This window comes from Falco cherrug, chromosome 1 (genome assembly GCF_023634085.1).
Source record: "Falco cherrug isolate bFalChe1 chromosome 1, bFalChe1.pri, whole genome shotgun sequence".
Lineage (NCBI taxonomy): Eukaryota > Metazoa > Chordata > Aves > Falconiformes > Falconidae > Falco > Falco cherrug.
Window position 1 is genome coordinate 12,743,708 of NC_073697.1, and position 10,204 is coordinate 12,753,911.

The window sequence follows — 10,204 nt, forward strand, 5'->3', positions numbered from 1 at the left end:
GATCATAAAGCGTTGTCAGTACAGTATTTTAGTATAGTGCTATATCTTAATTTGGAAAAGTTCTTACTACACAGCCCTGACTTTTTCCCTTCCTGTTGTCCCTCCAGGAGTGCTTGTAGCCTGTTCTCTTATCTTGCCACATCATTCATACCAAGAGTGAATCTGACTGCAGTATATATGTGTTTTTAAGAACTAGGTAAGACTGCTCTTATTTTTCTCATTCCTTAACAAGCTGAATAAGTAATCAAATTTGATCAGTCTCTATAATGTAGCAAAAATAACATCCCTTTTCATTAGGGACAATAAAATGGATAGATTTAGGACATATCTACTGCCAGAATTACTCATTTGTATCTGGCTCTTCTTCCACTGTCTGTCTTTATAAGAGTGCAGAGTTTATAGCAACTCCAGCTGAAACTGTCAAAAGAAAGTATAAGATTGTTTCAGAAAACATTTTAAAATTATTCAACCAGCAAAAGTTTCAGCTTAAATGCAAATACCTTTCTAAGATCAGGGAAACCAAAAAATCTTTAGTCTGTGTGACTAGCGATAGCAGTTAACGACCCCAGCCTCTCGATCTGACCTGCTGGCGAAAAAGAAAAGATTTTGCCCAGTATGTTTTGCTTCACATCTGTAACATACAAAACCAGTTTTATATTAGAACATCCAGTGGTTTGGAGCAATGCAGTATCAAGCACAAGTTTCCTCAATGGTCCTGCCAAAAATGCTTGTTTCCGAATCTGGTTTTGTCTGAATTTGGAAATAGAAGGAAGACAGATTCTAGATACCACTGCACAGGTATTTATCCTTTGGTTCTTACTAATTTCTATCCACAATAAGTTTAAAAAGATAGACGAATACTGATATTTAGTTTGCTATTGTAAGACATTTCCAAACCTTTCATTACTTTCAACTAGTCATACTAAATATGCTGCTACTGAGGTGCTTTCTGCACCTGAGAAAGCAGTCACCCTCTTAGTTGTTTCAACACTCTTTAGAGATTAAATTAACTCTACAACCCTAAATATCCCAGAAATTCAAGACACCACCTTATACTGGAAGTGTGAGTCACCTTCATTCTTCCTGGCTTTATCAGATTTGCTGAGCAATTCAAACATTCAAGTTTCACCAATAATTACTAATCATTCAATTTATAACACCTGCAAGTTCTATCAAGCAACACATATAGAGATCAAACAGTATCAGGGCTAAAATACCCCACATCCCAGCATGACTGTACTACAAGCATCCAAGAAGAAAACTAATTATTTTTCCTTATTTAAGATCTATTAATTTGATATTGACTGCACTGATTATACTTACAGCCAAAACCTAGAAGTATCATAAAGAACTGAAGTGTTTCACACACTAACACTATGTCAGCATCATGAAATCATCAAAAGCTTCCTTTCTTGGGACAAACACCTATTTTCCATAAAACTAAATTAATTACCATTCTTTTTTTCTCCCCCACTATTAACTACAATCCCTACCACATGTTGTGGGACTTTCCACCCTGCTGTGCATTTCACTTGAGGGTGGCAAGTCTATATAGTTCCCTCTTTTTTTCAGTTATTAACACAGTGATGCATCTCAAAAGTTACCTCAAGTTTCAGTAGTTTTTTGGGTTTAGGTTTTTTAAAAAATTTTAAATACTGCAGATACTGTTAATTCATGCACTTCCTTGGCCAATTCTAGAACTTCAAACAATCCTGCCCTGAAGACTTCAAGTCTTTCAATTTATCATACATGAGCATTCAATCTTACGGTGCACTTTTGAACACCATTGTCTGGAGGTTATCACAGTTAGTTCTACCATCCCCATTTTCTTGTTCTTAATCATATTAGGACAAACAGTTGAAGAACGTCATATCAATGCCTTCTGGGCCTCCTTAGCTCTTAGCTAAAGTGCTATATATTAACCAGGTATTAGACTTGCTTTCTTAGCATAAAATTTTGCCTACCTTACTTTAGCTAGTTTGTCACACAGGTGGTCTCCTCCTCTTCTCCTAAAGCAGATGAAGAGATACATCTTTCTTGGTCAATATATTTCAAGTGTATTTTGACGATCCAAAATGCCTTTCACTTACATAGCTGTAATTTTACTGTAATTGGCCCCATCTACTTTTGTTCCATACACACACTAGCAAGGGCATCCAAGAAATCAGACTAGTACTCACCTTTCCCACAGTTCCCTTCCAAAACTACTGATGCTTTCACTTCGTTCACACCAAGTCTTATGACTACTCCCTGACCCTAGCCTAGGACACTCCTAATTTCATTTAGTCTTCTATTGCAACTCTTACTTTTCCCTTCAAGAAGAGAAGGCACGCTTTTTCACCTTTAACTTTTAAACACTTTTAAAATAATCCCAGAAACACTGAAATACATCACCAAGAACAATTACAGTTATCACTAAATTGCCAGGCAAAGATGGTTTTAAACAAGACCATTACATCTTTTACTTTTGTGAACTCTGCCAGCACTACAGTCTTAGAACGTCCAATATATCTATCAACTAAGCTGAAGATTCAAAACAGAACTTCACACTACACATTTGTCTTTACACCCTACTGAACTTTCATAATTAACACATGAAGGCCTATGAAAAACTTCTCTTATTCTTTCCTAAGGTGACCATAAAAACAAGGCGAAACCATCCCCACTGTCAGAAGTTCCTCAGCAGAACAGAACAAGTTATCCCAGTCTATGGCACTCACACAAACGACGACCATGTTCACTAGCAGTACTGGCTAAATGCCAAAGACCAGGGACTTCCAAACCATCTTTCACGGAGCTACAGCAAATAGGTAATTGCAAAACCATACATCTTGACAGCAGTTTCAATTAGGAACATGATAATAGTTATAGCATGACCCATGAGAGAACTGGATAGCTTTCTTCAGATTTCAAAGCTGTAATCACAGAAACTGAGTCACAGAAATTCATCCAATAATTGCACCTCCAAAACAGGATTCCAAATCATTCCTTTTGGGATGGGCAGCTTACATTCTGCTTGCTCTCTATGTATATATTAATGGAATTGTCAATATGTTTCACTTCAGACCTGTAATTTTTAAACTTAATTACTGCATGGCTTGGTCGCTCTTTACCATGGGGATACAGGTAACTACAGAACTTTTGACACACCAGAAGAGACATCTGAGCCAGCAGTACTACTGCAAAGCATGCTCTTGGGACCAGCCACCATGCTGCAACATCAGTATACTATTGCACCTAAATTAATGAGTCACAGTTTCTGAGACACATACTAGTATTTAGGAAAGACAACAGGCATAAACTGAAAAAATATTCTGACTAGACTATTAGAAATTCTTTTCCCCATGAGAGCAGGGAAGCTGTGGTACAGGCTGCCTAGTCACAGTCCTCAGGGTTTTCCAAGACCAAAGGAATAAAGCTCCGAGCAACCTGAACTGGCATCAAAGCTGAGCCTGCCGTGGTGCAGCACATTGGAGCACAGACTTCCTGGGGACCCTTCCCACCTGAATGACTTCATTTCTGCAGATGGTTGAACACCACAAGTACATCAATCTTCAGACCTCTGCACCACGATCTTTTGAATATTCTACACATGCTATTACATTAATGTCATTGTCATTCTACTTGATGCAGAACTATGCAGAGGTCAGGATCCTTTAGAATATTACTAACCTTTCCCTGGACTTTGAAGGGAGCCCTGCCTTTTTCATGAAACACTCAGTTCTGCATTCTCAAGCAGAAAGGAAATCAGACTGCTGTTAACAGCCTTTCTCTCTCAGAGGTCTAAAGCTCCTGCATCCAGTACCATCTGTACCCAGTAGCAACACATGGGCTTCTCCTATGGCCACAAATCAATTCCATCCAGGGCAACAGAAAATAGGGGGGTTTTCCCTTCTTCCATCCATGATCATGTGCTGCCTTATTACTCCCCTATACAGCTGTACCGGCATCAACCTCACCAAGGACAACATCCATCTAAAACTAAAACTGCTCCACAAAAAGCACCCAGGAGTTCTTACACAACTTTCTATTTTTTATTTTGTGTGAAAATTATACTATCTTTTGCTAAAGTGTTAAACCCACTTACTGAAGTGAATACTAAATGCATAATTTAGCAATTACTCAAGACACAACGCTGCCGTCGTGCAGGTGCTTTTTCAAGCTATTTTATTGCTAGAGTCAGCTTGACTAAAACCTCCAGGAAAACGTTATTAAAAAAGGAAAACAAAAGTTTGCATCAAGCAGCCACTCAGTGTTCAGGCAGCGCCCATGACAAACCAGTTTCCCGCATGTCATACGGAGCCCGCTTCTCGAAAGACCACGGAGGGAGGGTCCGCAGCGCCGCAGGAGCGACCCCGGCCCCCGCGGGGCGGCTCGCCTCGGGCACCGGCGCAGGAGCGACCCCGGCCCCCGCCAAACCCACCGGCGCAGGAGCGACCCCGGCCGGCCCCCGCCAAACCCACCGGCGCAGGAGCGACCCCGGCCGGCCCCCGCCAAACCCACCGGCGCAGGAGCGACCCCGGCCGGCCCCCGCCAAACCCACCGGCGCAGGAGCGACCCCGGCCGGCCCCCGCCAAACCCACCGGCGCAGGAGCGACCCCGGCCGGCCCCCGCCAAACCCACCGGCGCAGGAGCGACCCCGGCCGGCCCCCGCCAAACCCACCGGCGCAGGAGCGACCCCGGCCGGCCCCCGCCAAACCCACCGGCGCAGGAGCGACCCCGGCCGGCCCCCGCCAAACCCACCGGCGCAGGAGCGACCCCGGCCGGCCCCCGCCAAACCCACCGGCGCAGGAGCGACCCCGGCCGGCCCCCGCCAAACCCACCGGCGCAGGAGCGACCCCGGCCGGCCCCCGCCAAACCCACCGGCGCAGGAGCGACCCCGGCCGGCCCCCGCCAAACCCACCGGCGCAGGAGCGACCCCGGCCGGCCCCCGCCAAACCCACCGGCGCAGGAGCGACCCCGGCCGGCCCCCGCCAAACCCACCGGCGCAGGAGCGACCCCGGCCGGCCCCCGCCAAACCCACCGGCGCAGGAGCGACCCCGGCCGGCCCCCGCCAAACCCACCGGCGCAGGAGCGGCCCCGGCCGGCCCCCGCCAAACCCACCGGCGCAGGAGCGGCCCCGGCCGGCCCCCGCCAAACCCACCGGCGCAGGAGCGGCCCCGGCCGGCCCCCGCCAAACCCACCGGCGCAGGAGCGGCCCCGGCCGGCCCCCGCCAAACCCACCGGCGCAGGAGCGGCCCCGGCCGGCCCCCGCCAAACCCACCGGCGCAGGAGCGGCCCCGGCCGGCCCCCGCCAAACCCACCGGCGCAGGAGCGGCCCCGGCCGGCCCCCGCCAAACCCACCGCCGCAGGAGCGGCCCCGGCCGGCCCCCGCCAAACCCACCGCCGCAGGAGCGGCCCCGGCCGGCCCCCGCCAAACCCACCGCCGCAGGAGCGGCCCCGGCCGGCCCCCGCCAAACCCACCGCCGCAGGAGCGGCCCCGGCCGGCCCCCGCCAAACCCACCGCCGCAGGAGCGGCCCCGGCCGGCCCCCGCCAAACCCACCGCCGCAGGAGCGGCCCCGGCCGGCCCCCGCCAAACCCACCGCCGCAGGAGCGGCCCCGGCCGGCCCCCGCCAAACCCACCGCCGCAGGAGCGGCCCCGGCCGGCCCCCGCCAAACCCACCGCCGCGGCCCCGGCCGGCCCCCGCCAAACCCACCGCCGCGGCCCCGGCCGGCCCCCGCCAAACCCACCGCCGCGGCCCCGGCCGGCCCCCGCCAAACCCACCGCCGCGGCCCCGGCCGGCCCCCGCCAAACCCACCGCCGCGGCCCCGGCCGGCCCCCGCCAAACCCACCGCCGCGGCCCCGGCCGGCCCCCGCCAAACCCACCGCCGCGGCCCCGGCCGGCCCCCGCCAAACCCACCGCCGCGGCCCCGGCCGGCCCCCGCCAAACCCACCGCCGCGGCCCCGGCCGGCCCCCGCCAAACCCACCGCCGCGGCCCCGGCCGGCCCCCGCCAAACCCACCGCCGCGGCCCCGGCCGGCCCCCGCCAAACCCACCGCCGCGGCCCCGGCCGGCCCCCGCCAAACCCACCGCCGCGGCCCCGGCCGGCCCCCGCCAAACCCACCGCCGCGGCCCCGGCCGGCCCCCGCCAAACCCACCGCCGCGGCCCCGGCCGGCCCCCGCCAAACCCACCGCCGCGGCCCCGGCCGGCCCCCGCCAAACCCACCGCCGCGGCCCCGACCGGCCCCCGCCAAACCCACCGCCGCGGCCCCGACCGGCCCCCGCCAAACCCACCGCCGCGGCCCCGACCGGCCCCCGCCAAACCCACCGCCGCGGCCCCGACCGGCCCCCGCCAAACCCACCGCCGCGGCCCCGACCGGCCCCCGCCAAACCCACCGCCGCGGCCCCGACCGGCCCCCGCCAAACCCACCGCCGCGGCCCCGGCCGGCCCCCGCCAAACCCACCGCCGCGGCCCCGACCGGCCCCCGCCAAACCCACCGCCGCGGCCCCGACCGGCCCCCGCCAAACCCACCGCCGCGGCCCCGACCGGCCCCCACACACACACGACCCCCAACCCCCCAAGGCCCTCAACCTCCCTCCCCGAAACCCACCCCCAGGGTCCCGACCCACCCGCTCCCACGGCCCCGCCGCCGGCCAGGAGGGGCGGGCGGGCTGGGGGCGCTACAGCTCCCCCCTCCCCACCGTGTGCAGCCTAACGGACGGTAACGGCCGGCGCCAGAGGACCCCCCACGGGAGGGGGAGAACACGCACGCTGAAGGGCGGGAGGCCCCACCTCCACACGCGGCGCGCCGGCGGCGACCCGCCCTCGCACCAGCCGGGCAGCGGCGAGTGAACGGGCGCTGCAGGGGCCCACCGCCGCGGGCCCGGCCGGCCGCCGTGCCCCCCCCCGCCCCAGTTATCCAACACCGCCACGCAGACAGTGGCCGCCCGGCGCCGAGGACCGGCCCCCGCGGCGGGCCCAGCACATCCCCTCCCCGCGGCAGGCGCGCTACCTGCGGCGGGATGCGCTCCGCGTCCCGCTGGCCGAGCCCTGCCGCCTGTCCGGAGCGTTAACGGGCAGCGCATGCGCACAAACCCCCACCGCTCTCAGAGCCTCGGCCGCCGAGCAACAGGTGCTGGCGCTGCGCCGCCTCAGCCAATCAGAGCGCAGTAAGCGCAGCACTGCCCAATCCGCCCGCGGATCGCCACCACGACTGGGCGCCGCGGGAGGCGTGTGGGCGGAAACGACGGGCAGGTAGCCCCACCAATCGCGAACGCCCTCCGTGCGGCATGCACCAATCGCGACCTCGCCCGGGGATGACAGCCTCCCCGCACGTGGTGCCCGAGCCAATCGCCCCGCAGCACCGCCCCAGGCCGCTCCTCGGCCTCGCCGCCGCGACGCCGTTGGGCGGGCGAACTCCGGGTGCGGGAGCGGGATTGCTCCCCCCGCCCCTTCCCCCGAGTCTGTCTCCTCCCCGACCTTGGGGCCAGCACCGGGCCCCGCTGTGAGGGAAAGATTCGGTCACGCTGGGTTTGACGTGATTCGGGGGGGTGGGGTGTGCTCCAACATGAAGCAGTTAAGATGGACTCTGGTGACAGGACTTTCGGATGTGAGGGCCACAGCCAGTGGGACATGATGTTTACGCGTGGTGTTACCATGCTGTGGTCAGTGATGAGAAAAAAAGGGCTTTTTCTGCATCTCTAGTTGGAGTGATTTAGCTCAAATTAACATCACCCTTTATTACAATTGGAGACACAGCCTGGTGATCCAGTCTGCACTTGAAGGATCACTAGGTACTGCTTCAGTTCCTGAGTTTTGGAAAACCTTGCCCAGGCCTGCTACTCTGAGGTGATTCCTGGCTTGAGTCAAGTTGTACCTTTACACTTTGGGCAGGGCACAATTTATGAGCATTTAAAACATCACTCACAGCACCGATACTCAAAACGTGCAGGAGAGGGCTGGGACAAAAGCGATTCCTTGAGGGATCAGGAGGAACACAGAAGTTGTTCTATTTGCCCAGCTGCTGACAAACTGGGTCAGGGATTGGTATATTTGTATGTGACACTGTGTCACTTGGTGACTCACAACGTCAGAGCCTCCTAGCCAAAGGCTGTAGGGGCTGCCGTCCTCATTTCAAGCTTGACGTTTGTTGGGGACACCAAGCATGATGCCAGTACTTGTGAGATGAACCATATAACTACTGCCACTGCCTTTCATTCTTACTGTTGAATCTCTTCAAAGGGTGCATCCGCAGCTCTTCACAGAAGACTGAGACTGCTTTTAAAAAGTACACTTTCAGGCAGCCAAATGTATCATTGCAGTACCAGCCATCCCCTCCAATGTGGGCAGATTTCACTGCCCAAGAAATTCTATTAAGGCACATACACAGAGTTTTTCTTTCTATGGCCAATGAACTGTGGGTCTGTGGAAGATGAGAAGGAAGGAAATCCAAAAATTGTTGATAGCCATAAGAAAAAGTGTTACTTTTTACTCATAAGTCAGCCTCTTTCAGTCAGTGCTCAGGCCACAAGAATCTGGTTTATGTTATTTAGTTCTTACCATGTTGAGGAAACTGTCTTTTGGACTTAACAGTTACGATCTGTACACCATTAAGCTAAGCTTCCCCCTCTCCTAGAATAATTTATAACTTACAATAATTTTTATAGGTTCCTCCATTTCGTTTATGTCTACCACATACTAGTTTGTTGACTCAGAATGGTTTGGAGTTGCCATTAGAATGTGTAATAGGAATTGTAAATCCAAATGCTCTTTTTTTTTTTTTTTTGTGATATTCTGCCTTTCAAGTGTTCCAAGGTCACTGTAAACTGATGCACAAGCTTAAAACTTACATCGATTATATTTCTCTTTTGATAGTGTCATCAAAACTTAAGCTTGCCATAGATTATTACAAGCTCCAAAGAGCAATGTAAACTTCACAACTTAAACACAGTGCATATTTATGTCATAGAAAAATGGCAAAATTTCTTCTCTTGTTAAGGCTTAGCTAGAGCTGTCTAATTGTTTAAGATTCTGTAGGACTATGGCACCATTTCTCAATCATATGATTCTATGATTCTAATGCTGATCAGGAAAATCTGCTGTGCCTTAATTCAAATCCTTAATTGTACTTAATTCAAAAGTACATTATTTAATGTACTTTTGAGAAATGGTACCATAGTCTTACAGAAACTTCAATACAGCTAAAAAAAAAATAAAAATTAATGTTCTCGAGCAATCCATCATGAAACCAAGTGTTGTAGTTTAAACCCAGCTGGTAACTAAGTACCATGCAGCCGCTTGCTCGTTCCCCCCTCACCCATGGGTGTCGGAAGGAGAATTGGAAAGGAATGTAAAACTCTGATATTAAGAACAGTTTAAGAATTGAGATACAATAAAAAACAAAAAACCAATAATAATAGTAACAGTTATAATGTAAAAGAGGGAAAAGGAGAGAGGAATGAAATCCAAAGGGAAGGGAAAAAAGAAAAGCAATGATGCACAACACAACTGCTCACCATTTCAGACCAGTTCCCCCTATTCCTCAAGCAATGATCAGCAGACCCAGCCAACCCCACCCCCCACCCCCAATTTATACACGAAGCTCGTTGCCCAGTTTGGGTCAGCTGTCCTGGCTGTGCCCCCTCCCAATTTCCTGCACCCCTCCAGCCCTCCCGCCTTTGGCAAGGCCTGAGACACCATAAAGTCCCCAACCACACCATTCCCACACCAAATCTAAAACACAGCGCTGCACTAGCCACCAAGAAGAAAATTAACTCTGTCCCAGCTGAAACCAAAGGAAACAAAGACAGATGAAAACTATCTTCGCAGCTTGAAGTACGCATACATTCTTTTAGAAGCATTTGCAGAATTAAAGATTTCTGTTTACTGCAGAATTGTTAATATTCCAACCGTTCATTGTAAGCCCTCTGTGAAAGATTTCTCTGGAATCTTACATTTATGCGAATAAATGATAGTTTAAAAAAAATCCCACAACCCAAAACGCTCTCAGATAAAACAATTAGTATGTGCAACCGATAGTATAGCTAACAAATTTGTGACTTACGAGTAATAGAAAAAGTAAATGTTGGGGAAAACTGGGATCCTTGTGTAGTGGACACTATCCACTTACTTCCTCAAATGTGACAAAGATTTTCAATTCAGTAAGCAAATACATCTTCAGCTTTGGATTAAGTATCTCCTGAATAATTTTTAATAGATATTT

At 52.7% G+C, this 10,204-nt stretch overlaps 1 protein-coding gene across 4 annotated transcripts in view; it reads right to left on the reverse strand.

Moving 5' to 3' along the window:
- Nucleotides 1–7,130, reverse strand: part of CLGN (calmegin) — a 31,609-nt gene extending 24,479 nt beyond the window's left edge. For 2 of the 4 annotated variants that reach the window (XM_055713117.1, XM_055713092.1), the window contains exons 1-2: nt 6,995–7,130; nt 1,965–2,009 (exon numbers count right to left, since the gene is read on the reverse strand). The gene's annotated coding sequence lies outside the window, so the exon portion shown is untranslated. Of the gene's footprint in view, nt 1–500; nt 587–1,964; nt 2,010–6,994 lie in introns of all 4 variants that reach the window. The other 2 variants (XM_055713099.1, XM_055713109.1) reach the window with 2 other exon arrangements.
- Nucleotides 7,131–10,204: the final 3,074 nt, after the last annotated feature.